General features: G+C 44.0%; 1 protein-coding gene across 4 annotated transcripts in view; it reads left to right on the top strand.

Moving 5' to 3' along the window:
- Window positions 1-15,123, top strand: part of OSBPL3 (oxysterol binding protein like 3) — a 97,182-nt gene that overhangs the window by 18,109 nt on the left and 63,950 nt on the right. For all 4 annotated transcript variants that reach the window (XM_061464797.1, XM_061464798.1, XM_061464796.1 and 1 more), the window contains one exon: window positions 4,972-5,097. The gene's annotated coding sequence lies outside the window, so the exon portion shown is untranslated. The remainder of the gene's footprint in view (window positions 1-4,971; window positions 5,098-15,123) is intronic.

The following is a 15,123-nucleotide window of genomic DNA, read 5'->3' as shown; positions in this document are numbered from 1 at the left end:
AGGACAGGAAAAGCTGTGGCATTCTACCTTTGGTCATATTCAGTGTATTTGATATTTCCTGGTACACCTCCAGCTGGTGTTCCTACAGTGCATGTTCAGCTTTAACACAGGCAATCCTGGAGTCTCAGCTGCCCTGTTTCCTGGCATTCAGCAATTCATATGTTCTGATAAATACTATCTTTTCTATAAGCTGTGTTATTCTTTTCCTCACCAAAGACAAGGATGATAAAAGACCAGAACTCTAAAAAATGAAGAGTTCAGCTCAGTAAAGAAAAGAGGATGGATGAAACCAGAGAGAAAATAGGTGGAGGGCACAAGCCAGGTGATGGTTTGGGGAAAGAAGGAAATTTGCAGATTGTAGAAAAATCATTCAGTTCTATAATGAGCTCCAAACCAAAGGTGAACAAACAGAAGCGCTAAATCCGTAGAACACATTTCTAGCTGTCAGGCAAATTTTTCTGCCTGGAACCCACAGCTCAGAGAGAGAAACTGAAGCCTGCTATGTAGAGCTCTTCCTTAAATTTTTTAAATCCTTGTTTGGTATAAGAAGGCAGAAGAGCAAACTTGTTTCACACCTTTATTGGGGTGCTGCGGTGTCTGCTGCCATAGCTGACTTTGGAACCCCTCATATGTTATGCCAAAACAGTAGCTGCAGGGGAAGGGTCAGGCTGTGTGTTTGTGTGTGTGTGCACAGGAGACTTGCTCTTTCTCTTCCTCTGCTGTGGTGTCTAGCAAAGCAGCAGGAGTGTGTGGGTACGAGGGCAGCTTGCTGGTAAAGGCAACATCTTGACTGGAAACATGAGGTGAGCAAGATCTGGTAGTCTGCTAATAAAGCAACAAAATGGCTTAGTTTGAAAGGTGCAGGTGTGTGTGCTCCATCACCTGCTGTAATTAGAACCAGAGGGGTGGAACAGGAAAGCAATAGGTCTCTTGAAAGTAAGAGTTCTGAATGAGTGTTGGAGACTCTAACATAATCATCTTAATGATTTGCTTCCTGCTTCTCTGTGGTAATGTGCATGCGTGCTTTTTTCCAATGGGAAAGGTTTTTCCCTCCTGGAAAGACAGAAAAGCTGAGGGGGAGCTATTAAATTCTGGAAGCTATATTTAGCTCAGAGCAGTTAAAGCTAGCACTGTATAATAACACTTTTAACTAGCTTATCCATCATGCAAACTACAAGATTTTAATATTTGGTTTCAGTCAGACTCGGTATTACTGTTAGCCTTTGCCTCATTCATGGAACTCTAAATCTTAGAAGGCATGTCTGTTGCAGATTGTTTTGGATAAATCACTTGCTTTCTTATATTGTCTATCACTCTGTTCCTAGTTCCATTTTTTGTCTAAACCAGCATAATCCTGTGTTGCTTCTGAAAGGGGTAGTTCTGCTTTACCCTCCTGTCTGCAGTTGCCTCATATACTCTTTTCACCTCCTGCACGCTGGCAGCAGCTTCATGTGGTCAACTGGTTCAGCAAAACAGTGTGACTAAAAATCTGGCATTTTTCCTGGTTAGTTATTAACTGGATTAATTTCATACTTTCATGTGTGCTGTAGTCATGTTGCTACTTGTTTTAGTAGATGTTGCAGCAGAAATAAATGGCTAACTTTGAGAAGAGAGAGAATTGGCTGGTTCCTCCCCAGGAAACCTGCTTGTTGCAGATTTACACCAAATTACAGTATTGGCAGATCAGGTCGTTGTTAAACTCCTGGTAGGCTCTTCCAGAAATACTCAGAAATGTGTAGCTTCTTCGGAACTAATACAGTACAAAACAGCTTAATGGATGTGTTGTAGAGTTGTTAAAAGGTCAATGTTCATTCTTCTTTTTCCTTGGGTACCATATAATTAATTTTCTCTCTTCTGCATTAAAAGAGCATCCCTCTAATAAGATGCTCACATGAGCTGTAGTCACCCCCTGTGGGATATGTTTATTGTTCAATTTATCCTTCTATTCCAACATACCAGCCTATAGATTTTTTTTCTAATGCTTGTATGTCTCTGCAAGTGTGGATTTATCTTTTGTGCCAGTGAAGTAAAAAAAAATAGTTTTAAATCCATCAGCAGTGCAGTTAACCTGGTCCGAATTTCCCAGATGATTTTAGAAAGTATGCATGTGTATTGCAAAATACTAGGAAACAAAATGCCATATGGGTGCATCCCTGTGCTCACTAACCAGACTAGGTCGCTGCAACCCAGTGATCTGGGGAGTAGTGGGGACCATGAAACCTCTTTTGGACCATCAAGTTTCAGGGAAAATTTCTTTTTGGGAGGAGGAAGACTTCCTGTGTGTTCAAAAATGTGGGAAGATTGTGGAACAACAAAGGCATTAGTTGGCTTTATGGGGTGACTAAGTGGCTGATACAAGCCTCAGTTCCCTGATAGCTTTAGAAACACCAGTCAAAAATAAGGCCCCTGCATTTGGCTTGTCCTGGATGGCGTAGAGTTCATGGATTCTGCAATTGTGAAGACAACATCGAACTCATATGCAGGGGGCTGCATAATTAAGTGGAAAATTCTAGTTATTGTTTTAGGTAACTCTTAGATTGATAAAGGCTTTAAGATTGAAATGGTGGAAGTGACAACTGCCCTTTCCTGTCCCTCAGCATGTGGAGTTGCTGCATAAAGTCTGACTTGGTGGGCTGTGTTGAAAAGCTCTATTATTTTCCTTGCTGTTTTGGGGGTTAGTGATTTACTTATTTTTAATATATTTATTTTAGAGGGGCTTTTTACAAGAACATGTAGTGATAGGACAACAGGAAATGGTTTTGAACTGAAAGAGGGTAGATTAAGATTAGAACTCAGGAAGAAAACCCTCACTGTGAGGGTGGTGAGATACTGGAGCAAGTTGCCCAGAGAAGCTGCAGCTGCACCATCCCTGCCAGCGTTCAAGGCCAGGTTGGAAGGGGCTTGGAGCAACCCAGTCTAGTGGAAGGTGTCCCTGCCCATGGCAGAGGGTTGGAACTGAATGATCTTCAGGTCCTTTCCAGTGAAAATCATTCTGTGAATCTATGATTCTTATTTTCTTTTGTAACTTTTATTTTATGCCAATGTATGTTTGAAGGTAGCACAGCACTGCTAATGGCCTCATGTGCCTAGTAAAGGAGAATATTAGGTTGTGGTTCTTTGTATCTGTCACTTTCCTTTGGGGTTTCTCTGGGGTCCCTGCTATTTCAGTGTGTTATGTAATATACTCCTGATAACAAACGTGATTGTCTATAATGTATATCAGATTTTTTTTTTTATATTACTCTTATATTGTTCATTGAAATAACACAAAGAATTAAAGGCACTGTTTTTCAGATGAAGGCTTATTGTGGGGTGATTTTGTTGCTTTAAACAGGAGAAGTTTTTTAGGATATGATTAGGTGGAAGTTTCAAATATAGAACAGCTTAATTTGTGAGTTACTGGGAAAAATGCCAGCCATAGATTTGGGAAAGTCTGAGTAATAAAATCATAAAGCTGGTTCACCACTCAAATATGTTATTATTTCAGCTGCGTCTGCCCACTGCATGCTCCTACAGGCTAAAAATGTCAACAGGTTCTTATTGGGTCTGTAATCTTAAAAGGCAGCGCAAACAAAAGAACCTTAGATTAATCTAAAATATCCAAGTTAAGACATCACAAGTTTTTTCTTATTCTAGTTTTAAAAACTTCCACCCTTTATTTTGGATTATTAAAAATACACAAGTTTATACATTAAAAACTAATCATGAAATTAAATCACAGAAGCTTGGACTCCAGACTAGCTGAGGGCAGTGGCATTTTGAGGAATGTAACAAAAAGAAGCAGCAAGGAATTGAGTGTAAACATGAAATTAGGAGTTATTAAATGTGGACAGCTGATAAGGCAGATCTTGCTCAAAGCTCAGTAAGGTGAAAACAGGGAAAATTACTTTTTTTCCTTTGAAAATATTCTAACACTTCAAAAAATACTAAACCGATGCAGTAATGTCAATAATTCAAGAAATGCAGAATAATTTAGTTCCATCACTGAAATGATGTGTGGTTTGTTGACAGCACATAGAAATAATAACTAAGAAAAAAGTTAAATTATAACAGTGAATACCAGTGTTCAATCTAGGACACAAATAGTTTGAGGAATTCAGTTTCTCATACTGATCTTGAAGAAAGATCACAAAAGTCTCAGAGCACAAGAGGAAGCTTATTGATGCGCTCTTTTTTTATGTAAATAGTGAATATGTGGTACTCACATACTGGTGTGCCTGGTGTTGATTACAGACTTTTGGAAAGATTATCATCAAGCTGATTTGGCTATCTACTGACTCAGTAGAAATTCAAATGAAATAATTGAAGAACCATGAATGTAGAGGCTAAACTAATGAGCTCAAACTGAGCACATTAAACTTTGTCATGATTTATTTGGTAGCGTTCGTATTGTGCAGAGAAGTCGTCCTGCAGGCTGCTAAAACTATAAACTTGGATAGACTTCAGAAAAGGTGCACTGGACATGCACGTCAGAACAGCATGTTGGTTTCTTCAAAGCAACAGTTGAATAATTATATGAGTTTGTCAAAGAGTAGCACCTCTGGCGTCTCTTCCTGCGCAACGTTCTTTTTTCTTTGTGCTGACAAGATGTTTGCATGGGTTCCCTGCACCCTCAGAGTTACACACTTGTGCAGAATTCTGGATCCTTGGGGCAAGAAAGATTTCTGTTAAAAATGCATTGCTCTGCTAGCGTGTTAGTAGACTAAGACTTAGTTGCTTGCTTATATAGGAGAATGTTGCAAACCTGAACTTCTAGTATGGCTCTTTCAGGAGAGGAAGATACAGCTCTTGATGCTGTATTTTAGAGAATTAATTTTTTGGGGGCGGGGAGGAGGGAGCGTAGGGGGCACACAAAAAAAAGGTAAAAATTTTTTCCAGATATTCATATATTGTCCTCTTTATCTCCCTTGTGCTTCCCAGGTATGAAACGACAATACAGCAGCAAGTTTTACTTCTTCTTTTGGTTTTCAGATCGAGCGCAAGAGTCATGTGAGCTTTCCTCATCTTGCTTAATGGAATTGCTCAGAGTTTCATTGCTGTAAAAGAAGAGGAGATTTGAAATCTTCATAGTTGGCACTGAAAGACTACCAATTCACTGTAAGTCAGTCTTCCTTGTATCACAGATGTGGTACCTTCCCTGTAGGAAAGTAGAAGTTAAATTGATGTGGAGCCTGTTTCAGCCTAGAGGAAACATAATGAAAGAAGCTGTGCAAGAAGCTTCCTGCTATGAAGAATCACTCCATTGATAGCGAATGGAAAGAGGGCTGTGGCTGGCATAGAGTCAACACTTCAGTACCCTTTTGGGATGATACATTGTGCCTAATTCTATATCTGGAAGAACTGAAGGATGTAGCAAGGAAATGGAAACCTGTGGCTGTGCTAATGTATTCTTCTGCTGAGATGAGGGTAATTGTTCCAAAATACCTCAGTGCTGTGCTACTTTTGAGGGAACTGTGGAAAAATAACATTTGTTAGGGTGTGCTGCTGTCTTTGGGTTCCATTTAATCCTAGGCCTTGGGGTTTCCACTGGTCACCTACCAGGTCAGGAGCAGACTCTCTCACCTGCTGTACCACCCTGGGTAGTGTCTCATCCTGAAATGCTCTCTATAGACTGCAGCCCAATATAGGACTTCAGCAAGGTTGAGATTGTTACCAGTGATATTGAAAAATGTTATGTTGCTGGTGGAGGCAGTTTTTAGCTGAGTGTTCACCAATTGTGAAGTTTGTCGTTAGGAAAAAGTTCTGTCCCAAGTTGTGCTGCCAGTCATGGCACTTCTGGTGTTTTACCTTCTCTGATAGCATGCAAATGTACTCGTAGTGCATCCTGCATACTTCACAATTTCTGGGTTTGGGGTAAGGATGTTGATAATACACTTAAGCTTCCTGGCAAGCTGCTTGTGCTGCATTTTAAAACTAGGTTGGTTTTTTTTTTCAGTATGTTCTTGGTCTTTTTAACCTACAGGCATTAAATGAATACTGTAGGGCACATAGGACATATAGGATGTTGTAGGTCTTACATCCAACTCACTCATATACTTACTTGCAGTTGTGGAAGGAAGGCTGGATGTTCTGAACTGTGCAGTTCTTAAAGACTGTTAGTGTATATGAACTAATGTTTTGAAATTAAAAAGCTTATGTGGATCTCTTACCTGTACAGCAGAACTTAGCACTGCTGTCCTGCACTAATTTCCCATTATACTTATACCTGTGTTTGTGTAGGCTTTGTCACTGCTTTAAGGTGGGTGAACTTTTTTTTTTTTTTTCCTAAATCTCTCAGTTTCTATTGTGAGCTTGTAACAGTTATATTTCCCAGTGAAATATAACAGTGAGCTGTATATTTCCCAGTAGGACTGACTATCCTCTGGGAAGCTGAAGATGAGTTATGAAAACTTAAGTATGTAGCAGGCACAAGGGTTGAATCTTTGTATTTTCAACTTCTACAAATCAGAAATTGGAAACGAGTCAGAGAAAAGAGCACGGAGGAGAAAATACTTCTACTTAGCTTTATTCTGCTCTTGTGAGACTCCACTTGGGGCACTGTGTAAAGTTCTAGAGTTCTCAGTGTAAGAAGGATGTGGAGGTGTTGGAACAAGTCCAGAGGAGGGCCATGAGGATGATCAGTCCCTGGAGCACCTCCCATATGAAGATAGGCTGAAGTTGGGGCTGTTCAGCCTGGAGAAGAGAAGGCTCTGTGGAGACCTCATAGCAGCCTTCCAGTATCTGAAGGGGGCCTATAGGGATGCTGGAGAGGGACTCTTCATTAGGGACTGTAGTGACAGGACAAGGGAGAACAGTTTAAACTTAAACAGGAGAAATTTAGATTAGATATAAGGAAGAAGTTCTTTACTGTGAGGGTGGTGAGGCACTGGAATTGATTGCCCAAAGATGTTGTGAATGCTCCATCTCTGGCAGTATTCGAGACCAGACTGGATGCAGTATTCGATGACATGGTTTAGTGTCTAGTGTCCCTGCCCATGGAAAGGGGTTCGAATTAGATGATCTTTCTAATCCTAACTATTCTACAACTCTGTATGCATAAGACATCATAGCTATCCTGTTCTGTTCTATTACGTTCCATTCTCTTCTGTTGTGTTTTCTTCTGTTCCATTTGCTGCACTCACAATGAGTTGTATAATGATGACAGCATTACTGGAACAGACTTCCTGGACAGGAAGTGGTTGAGCAGTTGCACTTGATGATCACTGTAGATCTCTTCCAAGTTCCAATCTTTTTCTCTCCACTTCCTTCTTTCCCAAACAGTACCTGTTTAGGAAATACCAGAGGACATTTCTTCCCAGCCCTGCGCTAGTGGAAGGCATTGAACAGGCATCATGTCTCATCATAGGCATTGGCTTTGTCACTTTGTGGGAAGGAGGCCTGTGCCTTCTGATGGGGGTGAGAGATGTCGATTGTCTCTTGGCCATTTGAGCACCTGAAGACATTTGCAAAAACCCACGTGTGAACTGGTTTTTAAAACTCTTCTGTGCTCAAACAGTTCAACTGGATTTCCAGAGGGTAGCAAAAGACCACATCTCTGACCTCAGTGAGGCTCCAAGATCGAGCCCTCGGCCTGAAGCAGGGTGCGCTCCTGAACTCCGTGGTTGGAAATCTTCTTTATGTGGGCAATAGCTACTCATTTCCTTGTGACTTCCCCCACTCCCAACCCCACCCTTCCCCCAGATACTGAGTTTTAAAAATGCCTGAGTTGTTTCTTTTGGAGAAACAGAACCAACCACAAGAGCCTGAGAACAGCAGCGCTCCCTAAGGAGTCCCTCTGGCCCAGTACTCTCTCTCCAGTGACACCCCATGCAAGTCTGAAGGAGAGTATATGGGGAGCAGAGGTCTACTTATGTCAGGGTTCAGAGGGTGCTCATAGGCCTCAATGCCCGGGACGGGCCTCCCTTGGGACCTGCACTGCAGATAGCCCCTCAGACCTAGGTCAAAGCTTGTCATGCAGAACTATATGCATAACATATCAGAGCTCTTCTGTTCTCTTCTATTCTATCCAATCCCATTGCAACCCATTCCACCCCACCCCATCCCATTCTGTTCCATTCCATTCCATCCCATCTTGTTCCATTCCATCCCATTACATCTGATTCAATTCCATTTAGAAACAAATCAGACACTCATAAGGTTAGAGGGGAAAAGAGTATTTTATTTATTTATAAATAAAGTTCTTTTATCTTAGTTTACGTTAGCTTACACTTCAGCTTAGCTTACACTTCAGCTTAGCTTACACTTCAGTTTAGCTTACACTGAGTGTTTAGCTTAGCTTACACTGAGTGTTTAGCTTAGCTTACACTGAGTGTTTAGCTTAGCTTACACTGAGTGTTTAGCTTAGCTTACACTGAGTGTTTAGCTTAGCTTACACTGAGTGTTTAGCTTAGCTTACACTGAGTGTTTAGCTTAGCTTACACTGAGTGTTTAGCTTACACTGAGTGTTTAGCTTAGCTTACACTGAGTAGCTTAGCTTACACTTCAGCTTAGCTTACACTGAGTGTTTAGCTTAGCTTACACTTCAGCTTAGCTTACACTGAGTGTTTAGCTTAGCTTACACTTCAGCTTAGCTTACACTGAGTGTTTAGCTTAGCTTACACTTCAGCTTAGCTTACACTGAGTGTTTAGCTTAGCTTACACTTCAGCTTAGCTTACACTGAGTGTTTAGCTTAGCTTACACTTCAGCTTAGCTTACACTGAGTGTTTAGCTTAGCTTACACTGAGTGTTTAGCTTAGCTTACACTGAGTGTTTAGCTTAGCTTACACTGAGTGTTTAGCTTAGCTTACACTGAGTGTTTAGCTTAGCTTACACTTCAGCTTAGCTTACACTGAGTGTTTAGCTTAGCTTACACTGAGTGTTTAGCTTAGCTTACACTGAGTGTTTAGCTTAGCTTACACTTCAGCTTAGCTTACACTGAGTGTTTAGCTTAGCTTACACTTCAGCTTAGCTTACACTGAGTGTTTAGCTTAGCTTACACTTCAGCTTAGCTTACACTGAGTGTTTAGCTTAGCTTACACTGAGTGTTTAGCTTAGCTTACACTTCAGCTTAGCTTACACTGAGTGTTTAGCTTAGCTTACACTTCAGCTTAGCTTACACTGAGTGTTTAGCTTAGCTTACACATTGACCTTAGCTGAGACTTTTGGTTACCTTAGGCTTCTGGTTACTTTGGACTTTTGGTTACCTTAGGCTTCTGGTTACTTTGGACTTTTGGTTACCTTAGGCTTCTGGTTACTTTGGACTTTTGGTTACCTTAGGCTTCTGGTTACTTTGGACTTTTGGTTACCTTAGGCTTCTGGTTACTTTGGACTTTTGGTTACCTTAGGCTTCTGGTTACTTTGGACTTTTGGTTACCTTAGGCTTCTGGTTACTTTGGACTTTTGGTTACCTTGGAGTTTTGGTTACCTTCGACATCTGTTTCCCTTAGTCTTTTGGTTACCTTAGACTTTTGGTTAATTTAGACTTTAGCTTAGTTTAGACTTTAGCTTAGCTAAGAGTTTACATAAGCTTACACTTTCAGCTTAGCTTAGGCTTGAGTTTAGCAGAGAGTTTAGCTTACTTTACACATTCAGCTTAGCTGAGACTTTTGGTTATATTAGAGTTTTGGTTCCCTTAGACTTTTGATTCCCTTGGACTTTTGGCTACAATAGCCCAAAGGAGCCCCATGAAGGGGCTGTGCTCGGCTGTGGGGGAGGCAAAAAACCCTAGGGACACTTGCTAGTCCAGCCTGGGGACAAAAAAGCCTCCCCCGCCCCCAGCTGCAGGACACGAGGGGCCACCTTCGTGGTGCATGAGCACCAGGCGATAAGGCAGAGCAGCAGGACCAGAGGAGCCCTGACAAGTGGTCACGCTCAGTGCTCAGAGGAAGGCAAAAAACCCCCGGGGACCGGTGCCAATCTGCCCCGGGGGAAAATTCCTTCCTGACCCCAGTGCTGGCGATCGGCTACTCCCTGAGCACGTGAGCGAGACCTGCTCCCGGTCCCCGGGCTGGTTATGCCTCTGAGGGGACGAGGGGACGCTGGCGCTGCCTTTTCTGGCTCCACCTGGCGCCACCGCAGGGGCTTCCAAGAGCAGCAAAGTGCCGCTGGCCTGATCTAGCCTGGGAGCAAGAACCCTTCCGGTGCCTGGCACCGGAGCTCCAAAGCACTGGGGGAGAGCGCTGCTCTTATAGTGCCCCGGAGCATTGTGATGCTGCGTTGCCGGGTGCTGGCACTATGACACGGGGGTAGACGGGGTCCCCCCCGCAGCCCTGCTCACCCCACCCCAGCCCTGCTGCTGTTGCCGCTTCTCCCAGCACGTCTTGGAGAAAGGCCTTCGGGCTGCTGGCCCTGAGGCAGTGCCTGTGCCCAGGAGGCCCAGGGGGATGGCTCTGCCCGTGGCGGCCACGCACCGGGCACCGCTGCGGGGCGTCCCTGTAAACGCATCTGTGTGTTCAGAACTTCAGGAACTTCTTCTGCGTTTGTTACACGGGGTGCTTAGGTATTTGCTTGTGTTCAGTAACATTCACGTGTCCAGCTTGGGGGTTTACCTCTGGAATTACTACTAGAATGCAACACTTCACTGGCTGCTGCCTAATTCCATGTTCTCGATAGCTCAATAAAGTGTTTTGATCCCAATGTGGTTTGAACTGCGTGGACTGAGCAGCTTTTCCCTGCAGCGCTCAGGCTAAACAAGTCACTGACTCAGTACTGTAGGACATTTAAGCATCACGTAAGGGCATTGTGTGGAGGGCAGAGATTGAGAGATTGGCAACAAATCCCTCCAGCACGTTTGTTCAGATCCTCGACACGCAGAATGAGCGCTGGTCTCTCTCCCATGGTCTCATTTCTTGAGTGGTCTGTCGGGGTGGGAAAAGGGAAAGTCCCCGAGATTGTTACTGGAGATGCCGGTGCAGGCTGCAGAAGGCAGCCCCAGCTGCGTTCCTGTCTGAAATGAGGGCATTTGGTGTCTTTTTGAGCAAACTGTTCTTTTAGGCAGAACACCTTTGTTTTTCACATGCACTAGTAGAAAATGCTGCTGCCTCTGCCCAGTTCTGGTAGAAAGTGAGCATAAGCACCTCTTGGAAACAACAAGGAAAACACAATATACACAAACACTCCCTTCTCTAGCTCTAGCTACAGCTATAGCTGTAGCATCTCTATCTCTACATCTCTACATCTGTATCGACATTTCTGTCTCTCTCTCCCTATCTCCTGGGCTAGTGCAAATAACTCCTCACATCACAGCCCTCCTGGTCAGTGCGATGGAGGGCGTGTGCTGAAGACACCGGTGTGAAACACCAGAGCTGCAGCCCAGGCAGAGGGAGACGAGCTGGAGGGAACTGCAGCAGCGATGCTGTTGCAAAAGCTTTCCTAAGCGAAGGCAGGAAACAGGAGAAGCTGTGCAGGGAGAGCTTGATGCCGGGTTACACGGTGTCCTGAGCTGGCACCAAACGTGTGCTCCGGAAGGAAAGCACCAAGAAATAGTGACCTCCCTAGACGGGAGAAAAGCAGGGCCATGGGGGAAAGGAGGCGATGGATTGAAATCTCTTCTCTGTGTTACAGCCACACATCACATGCTCGGTAAAGGGAAGCACTGACGAGTTTTGCTCTGACAGGCAAAGGACTGGTGTTCTTCTGCACAGGCTGGCACATCCATTCGTGGGCCCCAATGTCAGGCCTGTACCCGTGGTCCTTTACAGAAAAAATTCTCCAATCTAGTCTCACAAGTGTGTGTCTGTTAATGTCGATGGTAAGCAAATCCACTGAACACAGCACCCCAAATTACAGTGCAGTGCACTGTGGGTCCTGGCAGAATCATTAGTCCTCGCTTAGTTCATTGTAACATGCCCTTTAATGTGGAAGTGTAAAACTGACATGCAACTCAGTGTGATCACCAGGCACAGACAATGCGGGTTCACAGAGGGAAAGTCCTGTTTAGCTAACTCGAGCTCCTTCTGTGATAAGGTCACCAGCCTAGTGAGTGAAGGGATGGTGGTGGATATAATTTTTCCAGGTTTCAGTGAGGCTTTTGCTGCTGTCCCTCATGGCACCCTGCTGAACACATTGTCCAGCTGTGAGATGAACAGATATAAGGTGCACTGAGTGAAGAACTGGCAGAATGGCAGGGCTCAGAGGGTTGTAGCCAACGGGGCTACATCTGGCTGGCAACTGGTCACTGGTGGTGTTCCTCAGGGTTCAATACTAGTTCCAGTTCTGTTCAGTGATCTGGATGCAGGAGTTGAATGCATCATTGGCAAGTTTGCTGCGAGGTGCTGTTGACTCTCTTGAGGGACAAGAAGTCTTGCAGAGGGATCTAGATAGACTGGAGCATTGGGCAATCACCAACGGCATGAAGCTGAACAAGAGCAGATGCTGAATCCTGCACCCGGGATGCAGGAGTGCCAGCCACAAGTGTAAACTGGCAGAGGGGTGGCTGGAGAACAGCCCTGCAGAAAGGGATCTGGAGGTGCTGGTTGGCAGCAGGCTCAGTGCGAGTCAGCAATGTGCCCTGGCAGCCAAGAGGGCAAACGGCATCCTGGGGTGCATCGCACACAGCATGACCTGCCAGTCAGAAGAGGTGATTGTCCTGCTGCAATCAGTGCTGGTGCAGGCTCACCTTGAGCACTGGGTGCAGTTCTGGGGCCCACTATTTCAGAAGAACATGAAGGTCCTTGAATGCGTCCAGGAGGGCAACAAAGCTGGTGACATGGCTGGAAGGCATGTCCTGTGAGGGGCGGCTGAGGACACTGCGTTTGTCTAGTTGGGAGAGAAGGAGGCTGAGGGCTGACCTCATTGCTCTCTACAGCTCTTCCCCAGGAGGGAAAATGGAGAGGGAGGTGCTGATTTCTTCTCGCTGGGATCCATTGATAGGACACGTGGCAATGGTTCACAGCTGTGCCTGGGCAGGTTTAGAGTAGACAGCAGGAAGCATTTCTTTGCCAAGAGGCTGGCCAAAAACTGGACCAGGCTTCCTAGAGAGGTGACCAGTGCCCTGTGCCCATCAGTGTTACAGAGGCATTTGGACAACACCCTTAATAACATGCTTTAACTTTTGGCTAGCCCTGAAGTGGTTGAGCAGTTGCACTTGATGATCACCGTAGGTCTCTTCCAAGTTCCAATCTTTTTCTCTCCACTTCCTTCTTTCCCAAACAGTACCTGCTTAGGAAATACCAGAGGACATTTCTTCCCAGCCCTGCGCTAGTGGAAGGCATTGAACAGGCATCATGTCTCATCATAGGCATTGGCTTTGTCACTTTGTGGGAAGGAGGCCTGTGCCTTCTGATGGGGGTGAGAGATGTCGATTGTCTCTCGGCCATTTGAGCACCTGAAGACATTTGCAAAAAACCACGTGTGAACTGCTTTTTAAAACTCTTCTGTGCTCAAACAGTTCAACTGGATTTCCAGAGGGTAGCAAAAGACCACATCTCTGACCTCAGTGAGGCTCCAAGATCGAGCCCTCGGCCTGAAGCAGGGTGCGCTCCTGAACTCCGTGGTTGCAAATCTTCATTATGTGGGCAATAGCTACTCATTTCCTTGTGACTTCCCCCACTCCCAACCCCACCCTTCCCCCAGATGCTGGGTTTTAAAAATGCCTGAGTTGTTTCTTTTGGAGAAACAGAACCAACCACAAGAGCCTGAGAACAGCAGCGCTCCCTAAGGAGTCGCTCTGGCCCAGTACTCTCTTTCCAGTGGCACCCCATGCAAGTCTGAAGGAGAGAATATGGGGAGCAGAGGTCTACTTCTGTCAGGGTCCAGAGGGTGCTCATAGGCCTCAGTGCCCGGGACCGGCCTCCCCTGGGACCTGCACTGCAGATAGCCCCTCAGACCTAGGTCACAGTTTGTCATGCAGAACTATATGCATAACATATCAGAGCTCTTCTGTTCCATTCTCTTCTATTCCATCCACTCCCATTGCAACCCGTTCCACCCCACCACGTCCTATTCCATTCCAATCCATTCCGTCCCATGCCACTCTATTCCATTCCATTCCATTCCATTCCATTCCATTCCATTCTGAAACAGATCAGACACAATTAAAGTTACAGGTAGAAAGAATATTTTATTTATTTATAAATAAAGTTCTTTTATCTTAGTTTACATTATCTTAGACTTTAGCTTAGCTTAGACTTTAGGTTACCTTAGACTTTTGGTTACCTTGGACTTGAGGTTACCTTAGACTTCAGTTTACCTTAGACTTCAGTTTAGCTTAGACTTTAGCTTGGCTTAGACTTGAGTTTAGCTTAGAGTTTAGGTTACCTTACACATTCAGCTTAGCTGAGACTTTACACTTTACCTTAGCTTAGACTTTTGGTTACCTTAGACTTTTGGTTACCTTAGTATCTTGGTTACCCTAGAATTTTGGTTACCTTAGACTTTTGGTTACCTTGGACTTTTGGTTGCTTTAGAATTTTGGTTACCTTAGACTTTTGGTTACCTTGGACTTTTGTTTTCTTTTGAATTTGGTTACCTTGGACTTTTGGTTACCTTAGACTTTAGCTTACCTCCGATTTTAATTACCTTAGGCTTTAATTTAGCTTAGACTTCAGCTTAGCTGAGACTTTAGCTTAGCTTAGACTTTTGGTTACCTTGGAATTTTGTTTAAATTGGTCTTTCGGTTACGTTGGACTTTTTTGGTTACCTTAGACTTTTGGTTACCGTAGAAATATGATTACCTTGGAATTTTGGTTACCTTGGTCATTTGGTTACCTTGGTTTTTTGGTTTCCTTGGACTTTTAGTTACCTTAGGATGTAGTTTAGCTTAGACTAAAGCTTATCTTAGACTTTAGCTTAGCTTAGACTTCTGGTTACCTTAGACATTTGTTTACGTTGGACTTTTGGTTACCTTGGACTTTTGGTTACCTTGGACTTTTGGTTACCTTGGAGTTTTGGTTACCTTGGAGTTTTGGTTACCTTGGAGTTTTGGTTACCTTACAATTTTGGTTAACTTAGACTTTTGGTTACGTTAGGCTTTAGTTTAGCTTAGGCTTTAGCTTTGCTTAGACTTTAGCTTAGCTTAGACATTACCTTAGTTTAGAGTTCAGTTTAGCAGAGAGTTTAGGTTATCTTACACATTCAGCCTAGCTGAGACTATAGCTTAGCTTAGACTTTTGGTTACCGTGGACTTTTGCTTTCCTTGGAGTTCT

The sequence above is a fragment of the Pezoporus flaviventris genome, unplaced genomic scaffold (genome assembly GCF_033815535.1).
Source record: "Pezoporus flaviventris isolate CSIRO_AGI_PZ_B2104156 unplaced genomic scaffold, CSIRO_AGI_Pfla_v1 ptg000037l, whole genome shotgun sequence".
Taxonomy (NCBI): domain Eukaryota; kingdom Metazoa; phylum Chordata; class Aves; order Psittaciformes; family Psittacidae; genus Pezoporus; species Pezoporus flaviventris.
Note: the sequence above shows the minus strand (reverse complement) of the source record. Positions and strands in the feature narration are given on the sequence as shown.